Source organism: Peromyscus eremicus, chromosome 15 (genome assembly GCF_949786415.1).
Source record: "Peromyscus eremicus chromosome 15, PerEre_H2_v1, whole genome shotgun sequence".
Lineage (NCBI taxonomy): Eukaryota > Metazoa > Chordata > Mammalia > Rodentia > Cricetidae > Peromyscus > Peromyscus eremicus.
The window spans coordinates 9,571,248-9,595,279 of record NC_081431.1 but is presented as its reverse complement, the minus strand read 5'-3'; the positions used below and the strand labels follow the sequence as shown (position 1 = coordinate 9,595,279).

At 42.1% G+C, this 24,032-nt stretch overlaps 1 long non-coding RNA gene across 1 annotated transcript in view; it reads left to right on the top strand.

Annotated features, from left to right (window-relative positions):
• The first annotated feature begins 2,476 nt into the window (after nucleotides 1-2,476).
• LOC131925699 (uncharacterized) overlaps nucleotides 2,477-24,032 on the top strand; it is a 47,420-nt gene continuing 25,864 nt past the window's right edge. Inside the window, exon 1 of the long non-coding RNA XR_009383320.1 lies at nucleotides 2,477-2,556. This is a non-coding gene — a long non-coding RNA (uncharacterized LOC131925699). The remainder of the gene's footprint in view (nucleotides 2,557-24,032) is intronic.

The following is a 24,032-nucleotide window of genomic DNA, read 5'->3' as shown; positions in this document are numbered from 1 at the left end:
CTGGAATTCTGGGAAGGAAAAGTACATTATTTTATTAAAGGGATAATTATACTTCAATCTCTTTAGCCAGGCTTAGGGTAAATACACCTTACTAAGGCATGGTCCATTGGCCAGGTGATTGGTTGGTCCACCTGGATTAACTCTTAGGGGAGATTTGTAGCTAGAGTTTTCCTGCCTGGCCCACCTCAGGACAAATCTCTCTCACCTGCCAGACCCACAGCTGCTCAGACCCGACCAAGTAAACACAGAGACTTATATTGCTTACAAACTGTATGGCCGTGGCAGGCTTCTTGCTAACTGTTCTTACAGCTTAAATTAATCCATTTCTATTAATCTATACCTTGCCACATGGCTCGTGGCTTACTGGGATCTTCACATGCGGCTTGTCATGGCGGTAGCTGGCAGTGTCTCTCTCTCAGCCTTCAACTTCCCAGAATTCTTCTCCTTGTCCCGCCTATACTTCCTGCCTAGCCAATGGCCAATCAGTGATTTATTTCCTGACCAATCAGCAACACACTTGACATACAGACCATCCCACAGCAGAGATTCCATTCTTTTTGCTAGGTGCCAATAGCTTTCCCTCAATGTGCCTTTATGGCTACTGTAGCCCTCTGCTTCAGAAGGTCAGTTTGTGATTTACAGATTGCAGGATTAAACATAGTCCATGGATGCTCACAACCTACCACTGCTCAGACTCTATTGCTCACTCTTACACCTTTTAAAACTCAAAGAAATATGGTCATTTTCCCACTCCCTCTCTTCCACTCTGATTCACAGAGGAAGACAACGATGAGGCACAAAATGCTTACTGTGTCGAAAGCCCAAAGAGGAAGAAGAAAACTCAATGTGGGCAACAAATGAAGGAGAATTCTCAGCATTGGTTTAAATGGGATACAACTACAGGATGCCTAATGTACACAAATGGGCCAGTCAGCCAGATCTGAGGGTTCAAAACAACTACAGGAATACCTTGTGCCCCTCACACACCAGTTATTTTTTGTTGTAATAAAATACCATGGCCAAGGCAATTACAGAAGGAAGAGTTTGTTTTGGTGTACAGTCCCAGCAGGACAGTCCATAATGATGTTGGGGACATGGCAGCAGGTGTCAGGGGCAGGAATCAGAATGATTCTCTTTTCAACAAATACTGAGCAGGGTGAGAGAACAGGAAGTAGGGGGAGGATATAAACTCTCAAAGCCCACCCCCCAATGATGACACACTTCTTACACCAAGACTCTATGTCCCATAGGCTTTAAAGGGATATATAGCTAAAAATTGCATTTCCAGCTTACCAACTAATATATTCATTGAGCTTAGATTCTGTATTGATAAGTTCTCTAGAGAAACAGAGGCATCGGGAGCTTTATTAGTTGATTGACAGACTAGTTAGTTAGTATTTTAGTTACTGGCTATAAAAGGAATGGACCCAAAAGACAAGGGGGGGGGGTTGATCTATATTCACTACCCTGAAAGCTGGTAGAGGTAATAGTATAACTTCAGTCCAAGTTCAACGGGCTGAATACTGAGAGAGACCCTCTGTTTTAGTTCTGATAGAGGAAGGGAAAAAATCTAATGTTTCAGCTTGATAGTAGTTAAGCAGAAAGAATTATCCCTTACTCAGATATTTTATTTTATTAAGATCTCATACTGATTGGATGGGGCCCCGAGGTTTGAATTTAGAACCTCACTTATAGGCTCACGTGTTTGTAGTACATAGTCTCAAACCCATGGCACAGTTTTGGGGAAGCTGTGGCAACTTTAAGAGGTGAGTTCCTGCTGGAAGAAGGAGGACGCTTAGGGTAGGCCTTTGGAGGCTATGCCCACCCCTTTCCAGCCCAAGACCCTTGCTTCCCGACTGTCAATAAGTGAAAAGCTGCTACTTCAAGTTCCTGCTGCATGTATTGTGTTGATCCCACATGCCGTGGCTTCCCTGCCACTGTGACCTGAAACCCAGGAACCAAATTCAAACCCACCTCCCTAAGGTGTTTCTGTCAGGTGTTTCACAGCAACAATAAGAAAAGTAGCAAACATAGCGCTTTTGTAGGGAAGGGAATGTGCCTTTCCTTCTACCAGTTCAAATGTTAGTCCAGTCAGAAGGCCCGCACAGACGTGCCCAGAACCATGCTTTTCTAGATAACTGGATGCTAGTGCTCAGTCAAGTCGATCCATAAAATTATCTTCATACCCTATAACAACTTTTGACTACTTACAATATTTATGCTAGTTTTAACATTAAAACTCCCCAAATTATGATGTATTTGTGAAAGGTAAGTTACATAAAGATTTTCAAACATCTTTTGAATCTGGACACCTCAAGGTGTGCATGGATAAAGAGTTTATCCATGGGTGTGTGTGTGTGTGTGTGTGTGTGTATATATATATATATATATATATATATATATATATATATATATATATATATATATTATATGTCTGTGTGACATCTATGAATTGTTATGTCATAGTGACAGCTCCAGGAAGCACTACCAGTAGCTGAGACATTATGAGTGTCCAAAGTAACTGATTGTCATGACTGCAAGGAGACATCAAAATATGTAAGTCCTAAACTGATGTATACAACTGGACTGTACAGAGTGATGTGGCAAAAAGTTACTTTTCATATATGGAAAATCAGCTGGTCCAGTGCTGTATTTGGAAATGGGAAGACATGATCTTAACAATCTTGGGTTAGATCATAAAATATTCCATAAAGTGGAGTTATTGTGACACAGAAAGTAGTGGTGGCAGTGATTACTGGTGGCATTGGAGGTCAGAGCTTGTTATTGTAAAGAACATATGTTGAGGGCCTGGAGAGATGGCTCAGAGGCTATAGGCATCAGCTACTCTTCTAGAGGACCCAGGTTTGATTCCAAGCACCAGTGTGATGGCTCACAACTGTGTGTAATTCCAGTTTGAGGGGATCCAAACTATCTTCTGGCCTCCATAGGCATAAGACGTTCAACTGGTGCACAGACATACATGTAGAACAAACAACCACACATATAAAACAAAATTAAAACATTTAAAAACATATATTCAAATAGCAAGGCACTGAAAGTTATTTTCATTATTGATAACATCATCAAACATGTGAGTGGTCTCCCCAGGTAGCAACCTTGCCAAGGAAAGCATTCACTTGAATGTATAACCTCTGGTCTGTCATCAAAACCAGAATGATTTCATCAGTCATCATGGCACCAACTTAATGAGTAACTATTTGGTTAGTCAGAGCAGTACACTAGGTACTGTGGGTAGGATTCAGAAAAGCCATAAGATACTACCCAGACCTTTAGCAAATTGGCAGTGTACACTGGGAAACAGGAGTCCACAAATATAAAGTCATAGAGGATTATGAGGATATAAATTAAGTAGTGAACATAAGTGAGGCAGAAATACAAACAGCCATCATCCTCCAAGTGGCAGCTGTGATAGGTAGAGAAGGGACCAGACCCTGGATTGCCACTGAGGCACCAATCACAACCGGAGGCACCAAATCACCTCACCAGATCTATAAGGGAATAAAGGCCAGTCTGACAAGGTCATCACACACCCTCCAATCAGAAGCTCGAAGAACAATATCTTTACTTATTTGAGTCAGAGAAGAGTCTTAGCTAATGCAGTACTGCCAGCTTCAGAAATCCCAATATTGTTCCCAAAAGACAAACATACTGAAAACTTAAAAACTTGTGCTGCTACAAAACTGTCCAGAGTCACCAGATGTCACTCACTAGGTGGGCAGATCCTACAGCCTACGTGCTGACTGTGCCATGACACTGAGGGACCACAGTCTGCTCTGACAGGGATTCTGCCTGAGTAAATGAGGAATTTGAAGAAACAATTTCTGGTGTGGAGAGGCAACACGTAAACAGTAAAGGGACAGATCACAAAAGAAGCTATGATGGAACTGGGGGAACCAGGCAGTAAGATTTGAGGTGGATCTTTTGTAATCAGACCCTCGGAGCTCTAGACATTAACGTATTCTCTCCCATGACCCCTCCCAGAATAGTTGCAGATTCGGATTACGGCCAAACTATTTGGGAATTCATGGCATGACTCTGAGTCTACTTACTGCCTAAATGACTCTGCTTTTCTACTGCCTTCACTCTTGTCACTTGGCTTTGTTTTGTTGGAATGCTAATAATTCTTAAATGATTTATCTACCTATCATATTCTGGTTTTCCTTCTAGAACATAAGACGATCCATGAGAGCGAAGGATGTGTTTCTTGTCTGTAACTATACCCTGAGTGATCCAATCAATGTCAGAAACATAGTAGACACCCAAAGCACTTTGCTGAAAACCAGTGAACTAATGAACAGGTCAGCTAATCCTTCCATATGGGTAAAGAATCTAGGGCAGATAGGACAACAATCAAATGCCAAAAGCAACTCAGTAGCAATATGGCCTCACACTTCCTGCTCTTCAGTGTTGTGTGAGGCACTGACAGTACAGTGAATGAGCCTATATTTTGGACAAAATCATAGTTCATTTTGAAAGTCAAACAAGTATATAGAACACCATATACAGGAGAAAAATGATAAAATAAGATGGTGCGTAATGGAATATTTTTTTAAAAAAAAGAGCAAGCATGAAATTGGGGGTAAAAGTGAAGGGGGTAAAAGAAGAATCGGATAGTTGGAACAGGGGTTGGGCTTGGTCAAAACACAATGTTTTATATATACATGTGAAATTCCTTTCTCATATATATATATATATATATATATATATATATATATATATATGAAAAAGGCCTAAAATGACAATTTAAAAAGAGATGTTACCAATAGAATTGAAGTCCCAGACATAAATCCACACATGTAGGGACACATGGTTTTTGAAAAAGAAGCTAGAAATATACACTGGACAAAAGACAGCCAGCATCTTCAACAAATAGTGCTGGTCAAACCAGACAGCTGCATATAGAAGAATCCAATAGATCCATACTTATCATCTTGCACAAAACTCAAGTCCAAACATATCAAAGACCTCAACATAAAATCAGATACATTGAACCTGACAGAAAGGAAAGTGGGGAATAGATTTGAACTCATTGGCACAGGAAAAGACTTCTGAACAGAACACCATTAGCACAGGCACTAAGATCAACAATTAATAAATGGGACCTCGTGAAACTGAGAAGCTTCTGCACAGCAAAGGGCACTCATTTTGACAAAGTGGCAGCCTACAGAATGGGACAAAATTTTTGTCAACTGCACATCCAATAGAGAATTAATATCAAAAGAAATAAAGAACTCAAAAAATAAGAAATAAAATAACAACAAATAATGCAATTAATGAGGTACAGATCTAAACAGAGAATTCTCTAAAGAGGAAACTCAAATGGCCGAGAAACACTTAAGGGAATGTTCAACACCCTTGGCCATCAGGGATATAACAATCAAAACTACTTTGAGATTTCATCTTATTCTCATCAGAATGGTTAAGATCAATAAAAGCAGGTGACAACCATGCTGGCCGGGATGAGGAACAAGGGGGATACTCCTGCATTGTGGGTGGGAGTGCAAACTTGTACAGCCACAGTAGAAACCAGTGTAATGGTCCTCAGGAAGATGGGGTTCTATCTACCTCAAGATCCAGCTATGGAGCTCTTGGGCATATACCCCAAACGTCACTACATCCTACCGCAAAGACACTTGCTCTAGCATGTTCGTTGCTGCTCTATTCATAATAGCCAGAAACTGGAAACAACCTGTGTGCCCCTCAATAAAAGACTGGATAAAGAAAATGTGGTGCATTTACACAGTGGATTATTACTCATCCATTAAAAACAATTAAATCATGAAATTCACAGGAAAATGATTAGAGCTAGAAAAAAAAATCATTTCGAGTAAGGTAACTCAGGCCTAGAAAGACAAATGTGGTATGTATTCACTTATACGTGGATATTAGCTTTTAAGTCAACGAAAACTAAGCTACAATCCATGGAAACACAGAGGTTAAGTATAGAGTAAGGGATGGTGGGTAGGGTGATAGATTTCCTTAGGAAAGGGAAATAGAATGGATATATATGGATAGATTGGAGGAAAAACTGGGGTGAGAGGTTCAAGTTGAGAAAGGAAGGGGAAAGAGTGTAGCTGGAGTTTTCCTGCCTGGTCCACAGTCAGGACAAATCTCTCTCACCTGCCAGTCCCACAGCCTCTCAGACCCGACCAAGTAAACACAGAGACTTATATTGCTTACAAACTGTATGGCCGTGGCAGGCTTCTTGCTAACTTTTCTTACAGCTTAAATTAATTCATTTCCATTCATCTATACTTTGCCACATGGCTCGTGGCTTACCGGCATCTTCACAAGCTGTTTCTCATCGTGGCGGCTGGCAGTGTCTCTCTGACTCAGCCTTCCACTTCCCAGCTTTATTCTCCTCCTTGCCCCGCCTATACTTCCTGCCTAGCCAACGGCCAATCAGTGTTTTATTGATTAATTAGCAACACATTTGCCATACATCCCACAGCAAAAGAGGGTGAAGGAGGAAATACACAGAGAGCCAGCTAAAATGAAGGGCCATTTGAGGGGTAGTATGGAAACTTAATATAGTAGAGAATTCCTAAAGTAGATAGATATATGGAGGTAATCTAAATGAAATCCCCAAATAATGGTAGAGACCAAGACTCAACTGGCCATCTCTTGTCACCAAATGAAGATTTCAGTACCAGGATTGGGTTACATTTTATTGAGTTGAGGGCCAAAGGGGTCTCATGGTAACCCCTAAACAACCCTGGCTGTTGCCAAGACTATAGATTTCTCATCACAAATTGATGGCAAGGCCCCGTTGCTGAAAAAGACCTCTCTACAACCCACTGAACATGGAGAACTTGAGCTGGTACCTACATAGATCTTTCAGCCCTGCCTTTTAGCATCTTTGGTACTGGAAGGTACTCTGCGTGCTACCAAAAGACAAATGGAAACACCAACCAACCCTTGGTCTACCATGGTGTGTATATGCTAGTATAATGGTGGAACAAAACTTGTGGGAGCCACTAAGCGACATCTGATCTGACTGAAGACCCACTCCACAAGATGCAACCCATACCTGACACTGTTTAAGTGCCAAAGAACCTGAAACTAGATAGCCCAGAGACCTAGGGTAAAATAAAATATTGCTCATCAAAAAAAAAAAAACAACCCTCAAAAACATAGTGATAAAATGACTCCTAATGACATTCTGCTCTACTCATAGGTTAGTGTCTTCCTCAGCCATCATCAGAGAAGCTGCCTCCTCCTCCCAGCAGATGGAGCAAATACAGAGACCCACAGCCAGGGTCTTTGCAAGAGTGAGAGACTGGGGACAGTCAGCCCTAAATGGGATATCGCCTTCAAATCCCTCCCTTGAGGGTTCACGAAATCCTGTGGAGGGAGAGGTGGAAAGGGTGTAAGAGCCAGAGGGGATGGAAGATACCAAGAAAACAAGATTCTCTAAATGAACATGGTCAACACACATATGAGCTCACAGAGACTGGGGCAGCACACACAGGGCTGCACCCGTTGGTGGTCTAAAGCTGAAAGCAGAAGTGGACACATGCCTCCACCCATAACCCAGAGTCAGTCTCCAATTGATAACCACTTGCAAATGAAAATTTTGTTTTTTCCAATGGAGAACCCAGGCTGGGGTCCTGGGTTTCACAAACTGGAGAAAGTCAGCTGACCACAAACATTCATAGCACTCTGCTTCCTGACTGTAGACACAGTGTGACCAGTCACATGAAACTCCCAGGGCCAAGACATCCTTGCTATAATGTACCACTGAACTGTAAGCTGGAACAAACCCTTCCTTCCCCCAGTTCCCCCAGCTGTCAGATATATTTGTTGCAGCAACAAAATATTTCAAACTTCATATAAATGCCTCAAAAGATAATAACTCATGATGGCTTTTCTTATTGTATTTAGATATAATCAAGAAAAGTGGATTTTTAAAAACCAGCTTTCAAGAAGTTAAAATTTCAGGAAAAAGTAGTGGGCAGTAACAGCCTTTTCTCTTGGCTCCATGCTGAACCACTGATATGTTTTGCACCTGTGGCCATAGTCTCTGTGTTTTCCCATCTAAGGCAGCTCAAGGAACAGCGACACTCTGCAGTGGGAAGAAAACCAACTGTACAGTCAGACGTTCCTGGATGGGAACTGTGGCGGCTGCACTGCTTAAGTCATGAGTTCTTGGATGGAGCACCTCAGCTTTCTGATTCCAACTTTCCCCATCTCTCCAATGGGGGTGACACATGGTCACACCACAGCCTATAAGGGCCCCCTAGAGTCCTAGTACTCATATCTTCACCTTGCCACACTTAAATGTCTTCTCAAAACACACAGGAGTGTCTTTGAGCCAGTTCATTCTCATTTGTTGCTTTTTAAACAATATTTTGGAAAATTATTTTTGAAGACTTTATTAATCTCTGTTTTACATGTGAATGTTTTGCCTGCATGTATGTGTGTGCCCCACTAGAGTAGCTGGTGCCTGTGGAGGCCAGAAGAGGGCACTGGGTCTCCTGGAACTAGCTGTGAGCCACCGTGTGGGTGCTGCAAACTGAATTTGAGTCCTGTGCAAGCACAGTAAGTGTTGTTAACTCCTGAGCCAATGCTCCACCCCCTTACACAGTGTTTGTGATTGACAGATAGCATACATCTTTGTGGGGTACAGTGTCACGCTTCTGCACATTTGTACATTTTGTAGGGATCAGAACAGGGTGTCTAGGCTATCCGTCATCTCAAACATTTATTATTTCTTTGTGATGAGAACATACAAAATCTTCTTTTCTAACTATTTGAAATTATGTAATATTGTTTAAGCTTCTTTTGTGGTTTCCAAACCCAAGTGCATGTGATAATGCACAATACATATTACTAAGATGTAATAGGCCATAATAGTGTTTGCTCATCCTGGATGGTTGAGACTCAGATAACCTCCAACTGACTATCTGTTGAAACACTTTATACTTTTATAAGGGTGAATCCAGAGTGCACTGAGTAATGCATAATAAAATTAGTTTTAGAGGAAAGGACCCAAGTTTAAAAGAAAGAGAGAGGAGAAAAAAAAGAGGCTCAGATAAGCAGAGTAAAATAATCTCCAATGACTTCATCATGAAGTAATGACTTTTACCAAATAACTGCATTGTAGTTTTATCTTCCCAACCAAGGTTGTGTTAATGCTCTAAAATTAAGTCTCTTGTGAAAGTTATCTGGAATTTCTCAACAAGTTTTTAAAGGGGTTTTATTTTTTCGCTGGAGGTCATGCCTCAAGCATTTGCAGGAATTCCGCCTGGAAAGTCATAATCGGTGGAAACTGGCAGTCAAAGCTAATTTATATTACTCTTCCAGATCAAAATTCCTTCCGTCTTAGACCTGCATTTCAAAAAAAGATTATTATCACTCTGGAAAGAATACATCAGTTTAGAAGAAAGTGACCTCAAGGATGTGTTTCCTGCCTCTGTGCAAAGCCTAGGCTGCTGCAAATTAAGCATCCTTAAAAATTCTCTCTCGAAATGTTTTGTGAATACTCAAAAGCACGAGGATGTCAGAAATATGTTTTCAAAATGATGCTCCCTCATTTGCCTGCCTGGAGAATTCATGACACATCCTGGGTGGTAGGAAAGAGGAAGACAGGAAGTGAAAACGTGGAGGAGAGAGGATTAGAAAGAGGGAGAGATTTTTCATACAGCAATATGTTTTAATTCTCTTAGTGGCTAGAGGACTTGGTTGTTCCTGTTAGCCATGTGTTCAAATGCATGACACATCCATGAGCAAGATGTCTTATGGAGCACTTTGCTATTTTTAGTGGCAGACATGAATTTAAATCTTCATTTCTTCTTTATCTAGCCCTGCCATATCTGTTGGTTATTTTTCTTATCCAAGTCTTAATGTTCCCAACTATAAAATTGTTCTCATTGAGTTGTTAGATGCATCTATAATGATCCTATGTACCTTATTTGTCTCTGCATTTTGTTAGCACGGGATAAACGTTTATTATGAAGCCTATGAGCAAATAAATATGAGTTTCTTCTACATTCTCCTCCCCTTCATGAGGATTCAGAAATGTCATTCCAATGTGTTGGTCTCTTCAATAAACCCATTAATGAAAAGCACTGGGTTCCTTTGATGACTCTGAAAACTGAAGCCTCCAAACAGTATTCAATCAATACCAATGAAAATCCACAACTGCCATTTGCCAAGTTAGCCTCTGCTTAACTCAGTGAGCCATCCAGGAGCCCTTCTCACGTTCTAAGATGAAGATGTAGTTCTTAAAGGGCTGAGACAGGGTTTCAATCTGAGACACCTGCCAAACACAATCATGGTATCAAAAATGGCCCGTCTTCTCTATCGTCAGAGATCCTTGTTGGGTCACACTCAGTAAACTCAGCATGCTACAGAACAAAATTGGACACTAGTTGCATTCTACTTACTACGAACTCAACTACCCTCATTGAACTATCTCAGTTGAGCTGAAATTTGCAAAAAATCATAAATACAATTTCTACAATTCCACAAAGCATCTCCTTGGGACAAAGTCACTATGAGTTCTATGTGGTTTTTTTTAGTGGGTAGGTAATTATTTAATAGTAGAGACAGAAGACAGATTTGCTTCCAATTGTGAGCTCACTCCTAAGGTCACAAGTGAAAACTAAAAGAGAAACAGAATCCAAAGTAAACATTGCTTTGGACTATAAAGCATTTCTCTGAGGGTGCCCAGGTTCATAAGAAGGAATTCTACTTCAAACAAGGAGAAACCTAGCTCGCTTTCCCAAGATATTAGTGGCCATGTCTAGGGTCTTCTGTTCACATCATTGATCCATTCCTCAATCTTAAATACATTTTTCAAAGACCCTGGTTTATGAAGTCCTTCAGGTTTGCATTTCAGTTGCTTGAGAGGGGTGAAGAAACAGTTATAAACTATCTGTAGGAACAGTCACTAACATGGTTGGCCAGAAAATTTCAGTGAGAGAGCCAAAAAGTTTCATTTGTTGTAACCTATGATGTCTTAGTAAATATTAACTAATGTTGGAAATATGCATGGATTTACTTCCCTAGGCTGTTTGAGCCTTTTAAATCATAATTTTTTAAAACAAAAAAAAATTTAAGAAAGCCCTTTAAAGGGTGACTCATAGAAAAAGGGTGTTTGGTTAGCGTCTCTCCTCTGCTCCAAGCTACCCGTCTTCACACTGCTGGTTTTCTTCCAAGAGCTGTCCCTTTCACAGATATGCTTGGGTAATGGCTAATTCCCTCTGCAGGTGTCCCCAAGGCCCCCTGTGTCTCTTTGGGCAAAAGCCCAAGCAAACAAACCACTGTGCAGGCAGAACCTCACCTTCCCTTTCCTGTGCCCTACTCGTGAGAAGCTGAATGCCTGGCTACCTTAGCATGGTACTCATGGCCAGCTGTACACCTGACTACCTTAGCATGAACATTTTAACCATCTACTGAGATGCACAGTCTCCAGAAACCCTGCAAGAATAATATCTGGGACATGACCCAGATACCTGAATGGCCTCCTGGAGTTTCAGAAGTTAATATCTTATTAAGATTATTCGCTCACACATTTCCAGAATATGAGGTGCTACTTTGTGACATCTTGTGCATATAAAACTACTTTGGAATTTAGGAAATCCTTACCATATATGAGTTATCATTATAATATATTTTATATTGTTTTAATACCAAGTAGGTGCCAACTGGGAAAATGAAGGGAAAGATGTTTTAACAAAGAGAAAGCTCAGATATTGCCAGAAATGTGTAGCACAGAAGTCATTCACTGGGAAAGATGGGCCTCAGCTGAGAGCTGGAAGGTTGGGAGATTTAAAAAAGCAGGGGGGGGGGGGGCTTGAAGGTGATGTTGCCAAGATCTTTAAAGTGACACAGTAAGATTCTGTGTTAGATTATGTAGGCTAAGGTGTGTCAGATATGTATAATGACATGTGGAATAATGGCAGTGTGAGCTGTAGCTTATGAGATAATGGGGCAGGGAACAGAATAATGCAGAGACCTAGAATAAAGGCTCTAACAGTCTTGGCAGTTGAATTAAGATCCTGAAGAAAAGTTGAAGGAAGTGGGTATAATAGGTTCTCAGAAGAGTAAAAGTTAGCCTGGAGTCATGGTATACCTTTGGTATTTTCTGTTTCTTCTGTTCTTGTGAAATAAGCTCCAGGGGCAGAGATGAAACAAGAACCTTATTGGGAATCACACAGAAGCTGGTGAGATGGCCAGTGTAAACCCACACAGTATCTAAGGACTGTTGTAGTTTGCTGCTCAGAGCTGAGGAAGACTATGGAAGGCATGCATTCCCTAGGAGCAGAGAAATAATGCAGATATCTCCATAGATTGCCATTGGAAAAATAAGCTGCTTTACTTATGCTTTATACTAGGTGTTGGCCTGGAACCCAGGAAAGGCCCTCCAAGCTCCAAAATTCCCAGGAGGAAGCCTCTGTGTAGACCATACTGCAGTCCACTTTTTCCTCTGCATAGTAGATCTTTCTCTCCCAAGGACCCTGATTCCAAGAACACTTTCCTCTAAACCTGTGTCATGGCACGCTCCATCAATATCTGTGCAGGCCCCAAATCTATGAGGAGGCTAAACTTCAATTCTGTGTGTTAGCCATGATGCCATAAGGAAAAGTCATCACAAAGGATTGGAATACAACATGAAGGAAAGTAAGTTTTGAGAGACAGTAATTCATGCTTTAGCCTCAGGAATACTAATGAGAAAAAGAAGTGTCTAGGTAAGTCCTTCTGATCCAAACACAAGTTTCATCTCGTGGTCAGACAAAAGTAATGGAGGACCATGGTCATGCTGCCTCTTGGATGGCAGGGTCAAGAGGATACACGATATTCTCTATTAATAACAGAAATTGGCATGATGTAAAGAGTAATTTAGGAAAAATCAGGCACCTTTGAATAGAATGGAAGAGAAGAGAGGACATTTTGTATTTTAAAAAAATCTGGCTGGGAGGTGGTGGCGCACGCCTTTAATCCCAGCACTCGGGAGGCAGAGCCAGGCGGATCTCTGTGAGTTCGAGGCCAGTCTGGACTACCAAGTGAGTTCTAGGAAAGGTGCAAAGCTACACAGAGAAACCCTGTCTCGAAAAAACCAAAAAAAAAAAAAATCTGCAAGGATTTTGACTAATTAAGGGAGGCCAAGAAAAAAAGTAACAATATAGAGACTTGACAACTCTGACAAAGGCAGATGTCCTAGAGACATAGATGTTAAGTGCCTGGCTTCCCAGTGTCTGATTAATGTCAGTTAAGAGGGGCATATGTGGCTGAGTTCAAGGCCATAGCCCTTCTGTCAAATGACTCATTTTTCACGGCATGAGAGGTGATCAGTCTTTTCTCATCCATTCTCCATTTCAGTGTTTGCTTGAAGAACAGAATGAGGAAATAGATAGGCTGCTTCCAGGGTCATCTAAATGCTGGCCATCTCTCAGGAATCAGTCCACAGAACTCACAGCATGTGATTCCCATGCAACACCTAGAGACTTGAAAAGGTTTGAGGGACGGGGCAGGGAGCCATGCCTCCAATCACAAGACAGGTTATCAGTTTCTTTTCCAAGGACATCATTTTTCTCTGGACCTGAACTCTCTAATCCTAGTTGCCTATTTCAAATGCAAACTGTTTCAACCAATATTATTTCCATTCTTAATGTATTATGTATTAGCATTCCTAAGCCATTCGTTTTCTGTATATGCTTGTGTCTGGTGGCTCAGTCATAATCAGTTACTAATCACTTGGTGAAATTAAGTAGGAAAGACATTATATAAAAACATCATTTCGTGTTTTGCAGTCAGCCTCCAAAGACAAATTCTTTCTGGCTTTCTGCCATAAGAAACAAGATGTTTAATTTCAATGTGAATTTCCAGATTCTGCATTTAAATAAAGAACAAAAATGTGACAGATGAGTGTAGCTAGAGTTTTCCTGCCTGGCCCACAGTCAGGGCAAATCTCTCTCACCTGCCAGTCCCACAGCCACTCAGACCCGACCAAGTAAACACAGAGACTTATATTGCTTACAAACTGTATGGCCGTGGCAGGCTTCTTGCTAACTGTTCTTACAGTTTAAATTAATTCATTTCCATAAATCTATCCTTTGCCACATGGCTCGTGGCTTACCAGGATCTTCACATGCAGCTTGTCATGGTGGCGGCTGGCAGTGTCTCTCTGACTCAGCCTTCCACTTCCCAGCTTTATTCTCCTCCTTGCCCCACCTATACTTCCTGCCTAGCCAACGGCCAATCAGTGTTTTATTGATTAATCAGCAACACATTTGCCATACATCCCACAGCACTTCCCCCTTTTTTTTTTTTTTTTTCAAAAAGGAAGGTTTTAACCTTAACAAAGTAAAATTACATATCATTTGGGAATTTGGGCGTAGCTTCTCTTACTACTTCCTGCTGGAAGGGGGCGCTGTATCTTACGGGGAAACAAAGAAAATTTTAGAATTATGGAATAGTCCATGAGGCTGTATCGTCTGAGCCAGATGCCTTCAAACCATTCTGGATGTTGGATCATCTGGGCCATGGTGTCATCGGAGACCTTCAGGGGGTCTTGGCTGGTCAAACCTGATGTATCTTAATCTTAAACAAATCCATAGCCTCTGGCTTTCTGTGGGAACAAAAGAGACTCTTTTCCAAAGCAACATATCCTTATATCCAAATTTTAAAGTCAAGGTATCTTTAAAATATACATATTGGCATAATTCAACAGCTTTTACAATCAAATGTTTTTCTGCGGTTAAAAATCCCAAAGACAACACAATCCAGATTCTCTGTGTAATATTCATCTTCACATGGCTTATTTTTTATATTAATTTTACTGTCTCTTTAAAGACTTTATTTTTTAAAACTATGTATTTGTTTATATAACTGTATATATCACCTTTTTTGTCTCTTTCAAGCCTATGTATATTTTACACACATTGTAAACTATTACACCTGAATCTGTCTTATTGTGAATCTATTGCTTTAAACTGCAGCAGCTGTGGCTGCTGGCTCCACCCACTTAAGCTTCCCAACATGGCCGTGGTACTTTACCGCCAGCTCTGGGAGCTATCATGGGTCTATGCTTTTATCCAAGCAGCATGTAGCCCAGAAACCTCTTTCTTTTGTTTTGTACTAGCAAAGTCTAAATCCACCATGCAGCTTAATGTGCCACTTGCAGAGAAGCCTCATTCCTGCCACAGGGCGTATGCTAGGAACCCACAAGTAGCTCAAACCAGCAGCTGCCGCTCATTTGAGAGAGACAATTAGGAACTGTTTTTAGCTCCATTTTAGAATCTTTTCTCAGGTTTTAGGTGGAAACTCTTGCCACCACGTTGGACGCCATTTGTAGCTAGAGTTTTCCTGCCTGGCCCACAGTCAGGGCAAATCTCTCTCACCTGCCAGTCCCACAGCCACTCAGACCCAACCAAGTAAACACAGAGACTTATATTGCTTACAAACTGTATGGCCGTGGCAGGCTTCTTGCTAACTGTTCTTACAGTTTAAATTAATTCATTTCCATAAATCTATCCTTTGCCACATGGCTCGTGGCTTACCAGGATCTTCACATGCAGCTTGTCATGGTGGCGGCTGGCAGTGTCTCTCTGACTCAGCCTTCCACTTCCCAGCTTTATTCTCCTCCTTGCCCCACCTATACTTCCTGCCTAGCCAACGGCCAATCAGTGTTTTATTGATTAATCAGCAACACATTTGCCATACATCCCACAGCAGATGAGGAAAACAGTGATTCCAATAGCATGAGTACACTAAGCTGCCACACTCAGAGACAGGACAGAGGAGAGAGTCTGTATTTTCAATGGCCAGCCAGGCAAGCAAACATTATGATTATAAATTTAGATAAGGGGATTATTTTATTATAATATTTCACATGGTGTCAGAACTAACCCATTGCTTGGGTAAACGGGTAAGCCCCTACATCTCTCCCCATTTTCACTCCTTCTCCCACCAGCCTCACTTTTTCTTGGCAGCCTTATATAGTTTTCTGAGACTAGAAATGCCACCACTCTCTAGAGAAGAGCTGCTTTCATTTTATCTGCCAAGGAAGCCGTCTGAGTCTCCACTACCCCCACCCCACCCCCACCCCTACCTCCACCTCTGTGAACTGTCCCACACTACATGATGCTAGGACATGGTTTTGCAGTCTGAGAAAGAAATGGTCAAGGGCCAATGAATCTGAAGCCTTAGAAACTATTTAGAGACCAGCGTCCTGGGGTGGCAGAGCTGTCAAGTGGTCCCCATACAGTAGGTCCATAATAACCTTAACAACACATTGGCAATCCATGTCTTGTGGTTGGGATCAGAGGTCATTGCAAAAGTCTGAAGCAGACTGGGAATCTCTAGCTCTGATGCCCCCGTCTGCCAGGCAAGGTCAGTAGCTTTCCCACAGGTACCCAGGAATCATTTACCCCTTCTATCTGAACCTTAAATATAAAATATAATTGTATTCATTTAAAATTTTTATTTACAAATATTTTTAAATTTTAAATTAAATAAGTTTTAATTTAAAATGTAATTTAAATAAAATTAAATTATTAATTTTTTATTTTATTAGCATGTGTTAATTGCTATGGTATTTTCATACATGCCTATAATGTCTTTTGGTATTTTCCAAATAGCCCAATGGCTGGGGAGATGATTCAAGAGTTAAGGTGCCAGCTGCATAAGCATAAGGTCCTGAGTTCTGATGCCCAGTACATATGTGAAAGTCTTGTGTGCTCCTCTTGTCCCAGCATAGGGAAGACAGAGACAGATCTCTGAAGATCATTGGCCAAGCAGCCTTGCCAAATGGATCACCTTCTGGGAGAGACTGTCTCAAATGGTAGAGAGCCATCAACAAAGACATCCTTGGGCCTTCACACATACACACAAATACTTCACACATGCAGCCACATACACGCACCAAACTAATAAGTACATATATCACACATGTGCAAAAATACACCATTTACGTAGTATGAAGTCCATGGTTTGTGCATAGCAACATGGTACCATCGGTTGTGGGGCCATCTGCCACGGTCTGTAGCACTTCTGGAGTTGTAGGTGGGTAGACTAAGGACAGAATCCAGTTCGAAATCTAGACATGCAGCTGGAAAAGAATGTAGGAGAGGTAAAGGGATGTGCTGGAGAAATGAAGAGGGAGGACAGGTTTTAGCCTCTAGCTTAGGCTGGGCTCTGGGGACCAACTAGGGTCCCAGTTAGAGAAGTTACCGTAAACATTCAGGTATTCAGATTAGTAGAGAGTGCTTGAGTTCACTGCTTCCTAACCATGATGACTGGTTTGCAAGAAGGTAAGCAGGACACAGCTGCCTAAGTGTTCCCGAGGGAGATGTTATGTTACTGAGAATCTATGACAGTCATAGTGGAATCCACACTGTGTCCATGGACTTCAGAGAAGACACCTTGGGCTAAGATCTGTACTGGAATCACAGTGAAACCTCAGGAGCATCACATTCCCAGGAGGGGTTGACACAGAGTCCTGCCAGATTATGATTTGCTCAGATGTGAAGTTCAAAGCACAGCATGAGTACCACCGGAAAAGTCAGGACACATCGCAGGACCATGAAGTGACCACGCATGGATCTCTGTCACACGGCCTCCTCTACACACTCAGGCCTCTTTTCCAGAAATCAAATACATTTATAAGTGCCTTGAACATAGAGACTATTTCAGTGATTGTATCAAGCTGTTTCCAATCCTGGAAACAAGCGTTTTGTTTTGTTCCCTAGTCCTGCCATACAGGAAGCGAGGAAGACCTTGGACGGTACTGGAGGCATTCTGTAACAAAACAGTGAAGCAACTGTTTCTGTGGGTGCCGGAATGAGAGAGCATTGGCACTTACACCCCTGTAGCTGGTCACTTTAGTTTCTAATGAAGGTTTATAGAAGGAAGACTTGGCTTGACTTGTAAAGCAGGTGGCTAATTAAGAGTCTAGTGTGAGCCCTTATCTTTGCCTGGAAGTAAGGTGCCTTAGTGACATGTACTTGATATTACCAGTGCCTTCAGACGCATGGGGGGTGGGTGAAGAGATCTGGGGAAACTTGAAGACTGGATAAGACCAGAAAGTACTGACTAATAATCTGTGAAACATAGTAGGTGTTTGTCAAAGAAGAACTAGAAAACAATTGCTCCTAAAAGCAACAGGCTCTCAAACAGACAACAAGCAACAGTCTACCCAGCAGAACCTGGAAGACAAAGACAAAACCTGCGTCAGAGATGATCTGAGCCTCATTACACAAGGTATCAAAAGGTAAAAGTGTGCAAAGCTAGTTTAAATACTTCCATTTTAGTTTATTTTGTTAGAGAGAGATAGAGACAGAGACAGAGACAGAAACAGAGAGAGTATGCAAGTACCACCTGATTGGTGTAGAAGTGAGAGGCCAACCCTCAGGGGTTGGTTCTCTCCTTCCACCATGTGGGCTCCAGGGATCAATTAGGGTAACCATGCTTCCACTGCAAATATCGAATCTACTGTGCGGCCTGTTATTTTTGTTGGTTTGTTTTTCTGATGCCAATTGTCACTGTATTAGCTAATGCAGTAAGAACAGCTACTTAGCTTTAAGTCTGTGCTAAGTACTACTTTTGGCACTCCACATGTTTGCTCTGGTGATGAACAACCCTGTGAAGTAGGTGTCACAAATTTATATTACAGTAGATGAGAAAGCTGAGAAAGTATTATTAAGCAGCTTATTAAGGTTTTACAGCCAGGAGTGGTAGATGTGGAGTTTGACTCCAGGCTTTCTGTTTCCTACTGAGCTTAACTCCTGTACCTCACTTCTCTTTGGGCACAGCACATTCAACAGACCTTTGTGAGGACCTGGCAGGCAGGTGTGTACATAGGTTGTGTACAAAAGCTGACTCATACAGCCTTGTTCACAGATAGGATGCCAGCTTTAGAAGAAAGGAACGCAATGAGCTGGTGAATAACGGCACAGCAGAGCCCAATTGTGCCCCATTCTTTTTAGGGTTTTGCTGTCTGAGATGATAAAACTGCACCAGAGTCATCTGTGGGTCATTACAAGAAGACAGCAGTGTTGATGCTGGGGAAAAGGATCACTGGGTAAAGTTCCTGCCTTGCAAAAACGAAGACCTGAGTATGATCCCTGAAAACTCATGTAAAAAAAAACAGTGTGTGCTTATAAACACAGGTAATCCCTGTGGTAGAGAGACAAAAGCAGGTGGATCCTTGGAGCTCCCTGCAGAGCTGGCCTAGCTGAACTGGAGAACTCTAGGATAGTGAGAGACCCTGTCTCAAAAAACTAGAGGGGGTCAGGACAGATGGCTCACCAGTTTAGAGAGAGCTAATGTACCAGCAGCTTTCAACTACCTATAACTTAACTTCAGTCTTCTCTGACTGATACAGGCACCTGCCCACATGTGCGTACACACACTCATGCCCACAAATAAAAATAAAAGTAAATCTTAAAAAAGAAACAAGGTGGATGGCTTCTGAAGAATGACATTGGAATCGTCTTCTGGTCTCCAGATGGAAGTACACACACACACACACACACACACACACACACACACACACACACACACACTGACCTGTTATTTCTCAAAGGGTGACATTTTCCAAGCTCCCATGATTTCCTCTGACAACTGAAGCATTTCCCAGCCACAGGGTTATCAGGGCTTAGAAGATTTTTGGATGCACAGGACTGACCAGTTGGTTCTACTTTTCAAATCCATTTAAGACAAAGTTGATGAGTAGACATATCCTTCATTATTTTTAAAGTAAGTTTGGTGGCCCAGGGCTTGACATCAGAGAGATTCTCTTGGATTTAAACCCGAGTTTGGCCCCTGAATGATGTCATCTTGGAGATGGCTATTTAACTTCTTTCATGCACACACTCTCCTTCATTTCTGAAACGAGGCTGACATGAGGGCTCAGCAGCTGAAAAACAGTAGGTGAAATGGGAGCTAGACAAGCTGAAAGAAACTTTCCACTTGAACCAGAGTCGCAGAGAGACACAGATGTGGGAAAGGCGCTGTGGGGAAGTGGTCAGTGTGGGTGTGATGGAAATAAAAGGGGGGTGAGTGTGACAGAGAAGACCATGCAAATAGGACACAATGCGGTATTCACACACACACACACACACACACACACACACACACACACACACACACACACACACACGGCTTACGGGCTGTAGACCTTGATGTCTGGCTTTTTGTTTCCTTGTACTGATTCCTTCGTCCTAGTTCATCCTTCAGCACCGGATCTTGTGTATGTCTTCCTGAAGTATCTCCGTAGAACCCGCCTCTTGTGACCCAAATGCATGTGTCCAGCGTCTCACAGCACAACACGGCACTTCTCAGTTTGGGAACGGCACAGACATCACCATGTTTGCTCTGGGCCCTTTCTCTCGGGCTTTCTCAGGAGCATGAGGCGTGGGTGCTGCTGAGGTTTTGGCATGAAGCACACACTCTTGACTCTTGCTGAAGTTGACTTTGTTTCCTCATTCTTCCTAACCTTGTACCCTCAGACACACTTCTCATGCGCACATCCCAAGGCCCTGTGCCTCTAAAAGAGGGTTACGACAGCCAGCGAAAGCCAGGAGAGACTGGAGACGCACAGTCCTGCATACCATCCTGGGACGGAATGCGGTCTGTGTTTACCACCACATCCAGTAAGAGCTGAGTGTTTGCTGACCCAGTACAAGCAGAATGGTTTAAATGAGAACATCCCTTGTGGCACTTTGTGACAAACGCCATCTTGAGAGGCATCAGCTCACTTGAAAGCTTAATTCTATTAAAATACTCACATGTTGAAGTAAATGTGATTTTTAGAAACATTTAAATATTTAGGATAGTGTTTCAGAGCCTATTTAGGTTCATGGCAAAATTAAGTAGAAAACCCAGTCTCTCTCACACACACATACACACATATGCACACATATACACACATGCATGCATGCACACACGCACATACACACATGCACACACACACACACACACACACACACACACACACACACACATACACACACAGCCTTTCCCAGTTGTCAGCATCCCTTACCACTGACACATCCTTGTCAGTCCAGATCTGAACGGTACCTTCTAGTTCACTCATGGTCATGTCTATCCTATAGATCTGAGCAGACAAACATCATGTACCCATGACATCACACATGCATATATACCTGTGGTATCACACAGTGCGTATGTACCCGTGACATCACACAGTGTGTATGTACCTGTGACATCACACACTGCGCATGTACCCATGATGTTACACAGTGCATACGTATCATGACATCACACAGTGCATATGTACCTGTGGTATCACACAGTGTGTATTTACCTGTGACATCATATAGTGTGTATGTACCTGTGACATCACACACTGTGCATGTACCCATGGTGTTACACAGTGCATACGTATCATGACATCACACAGTGCATATGTACCCATGGTGTTACACAGTGCATACGTATCATGACATCACACAGTGCATATGTACCCATGATGATATCACACAGTGCGTATTCACTGTTGTAGTTCTGTGCTCAGTTTACTAATCCCTCCTTTGAATGCTGATGAGTCCTCGATTTCATTTATTTTTTATTTTATTTACTGTCTCTATACCCTGGCCTCATATAGTACGGAGACTGCAGATTACCTTCCTTTAATGTATGCTTGAAGTTTCCATATGACTTTTTTTTTTAACTTCTGTGTACTGACTCTCTGGAAATAGTTTCCAGAAGATTTCACCTCAGTGATGCTTCTCTCTCTCTCTGAGTTTTTATTTTTAGAGTTTTTTTTTCTTTATTAAGATTTTTTTAAAATTTATTTTACATACCAACCACAGATCCCCCTCTCATCCCTTCTCCCACTCCCCCCATCATCTCCCTCACCTCCCATCCCCTCCTCCAAAAGGGTAAGGCCTCCCATGGGGAGTCAGCAGAGCCTGGTACATTCAGTTGAGGCAGGACCGAGCCCCTCCCCCTGCATCAAGGCTGTGCAAGATGTCCGACCATAGGTAATGGGATCCAGAAAGCCAGCTCATGCACCAGGGATAGATCCTGATCCCACTGCCAGGGGCCCCTCAAACAGATCAAGCTACACAACTGTCTCGCTTATGCAGAGGGCCTAGTCCAGTCCCATGGAGACTCAACAGCTGTTGCTTTAAAGTTCATGAGTTCCCACTAGCTTGGTTTGGTTGTCTCTGTAGGTTTCCTATCATGATCTTGATGCCCTTGTTCATATAAGCCCTCTTCCCTCTCTTTGACTGGAGATTGGCTTGGTGCTTGGCTGAGGATCTCTGCATTTGCTTCCATCAGTTACTGGATGGAGGCTCTATGATGAGTTAGGATAGTCACCAACCTGATTACCGGGATAGGCCAGTTCAGGCACCCTCTCTACTATTGCTAGTAGTCTAAGGTGGGGTCATCCTTGTGGATCCCTGGGAACTTCCCTAGCACCTGGTTTCTCCCTATCCCCATGATGTCTCCCTCTATCAAGATATCACTTTCATTGCTCTCCCACTCCATCCCTCCCCAAGCTCCACCATTCCATTCCCTTATGTTCTCATCCCCCATCTCCTCCTCTCTATTGCTCCCCACTCCCAGTTTGCTCATGGAGATCTCATCTGTTTCCCCTTCCTAGGGAAATCCATGCATCCTTCTTTGGGTGCTCCTTGTTACCTAGCATCTCTGGAGTTGTGGGGTATAGTCTGGTTATCCTTTGCTTTACATCTAGTATCCACTTATGAGTGAGTACATACCATGTTTTTCTTTATGAGTCTGGGTTACCTCACTCAGGATGATATTTTCTAGTTCCATCCATTTGCCTGCAAACCTCATGATGTCATTTTTTTTTTTTTTTTTTTTTTACAGCTGAGTAATACTCAGTTGTGTATATGTACCACATTTTCTTTATCCATTCTTCAGTTGAGGGGCATCTAGGTTGTTTCCAGGTTCTGGCTATCACTAATAATGTTGCTATGAACATAGTTGAGCAAGTGTCCTTGTGGTATTATTGAGCATTTCTTGGGTATCATTGGGTCTTGAGGTAGACTGATTGGTAGATCAGTGGTTAAGATCATTGGTTGCTCTTCCAGAGGACCTGGGTTCAGTTCCCATCACCCACTCTCAACTGCAACTACAGTTCTCTGATGCCCTCTTCTGGCTTCTACAGGCTCTTGTGTGCCTGTGATGTACATAATGTACACAAATGACTCCATGTGACTTTTTAAAAATTGTTTGACAGACCATACATTTATAGAATGCATTTTAGCCTTCACTCCCCATACCCCTCTTTTCTTCCTCCCCCTCCTCCTGTAACCTTTCTTTTTACAAGTCTCCATCCCGTTTTCATGTCTTCTTTTTAGGTATAATCCATTTAGTTTAATTAGAATTTCTTGCCTGAGTGTGGGTGTGAGCCCATTCCTGTTTGGTACTGAATTCTGTTCTGTTGGCTGGTTATGCAAGAGTTTATTTCCTTCCTTGCATCTTGATCATTCCCAAGTTTTGGCAGATTTAAAGTTCATAAACTATTAAGCTCATGAAAGTTCCTTTTTAGGTGAATATTGATTGTATTCTACAAGCATATATAGTTTTATAAAACAAAAACAAAACTCAGAAAACCTGCCAACTGTTATTCTGCGTCACCTCGACACTTGGTGGGATGATCTTGTTGCTGTTGCTGTACCAGGATTGCAATGTGCTCTTGTTTCTGTGTGCATCTCAGAAGACAGGACGTTGTGAAGCGGCTTTCATTCCCCATTTGCTGTCTGTCCATCTGCTTTCGTGAAATTACTGTGGCTTCTCCCAATCCTCTCTGGGGATGAACAACTCTGACTCATGGGTAGAATGAGGCAGCAATAGGAGCCACTTTGAAAGTATCCTGTCAGGCTGATTAACTCTATTGAATAGATCTCCTAAGACAGAGGAGGGCAGGTCTGAGCAGCAAGTCTTTGGCATACCTCCTTGTCTATAGTTTTGTGTTTAAGACAAAGAATATCATTGTGCTTAGAGGAGGCCAAAGTCATCTCTAGAGGGATGCTGAACAAAGATACCCAATCGTGAATCATACAGTG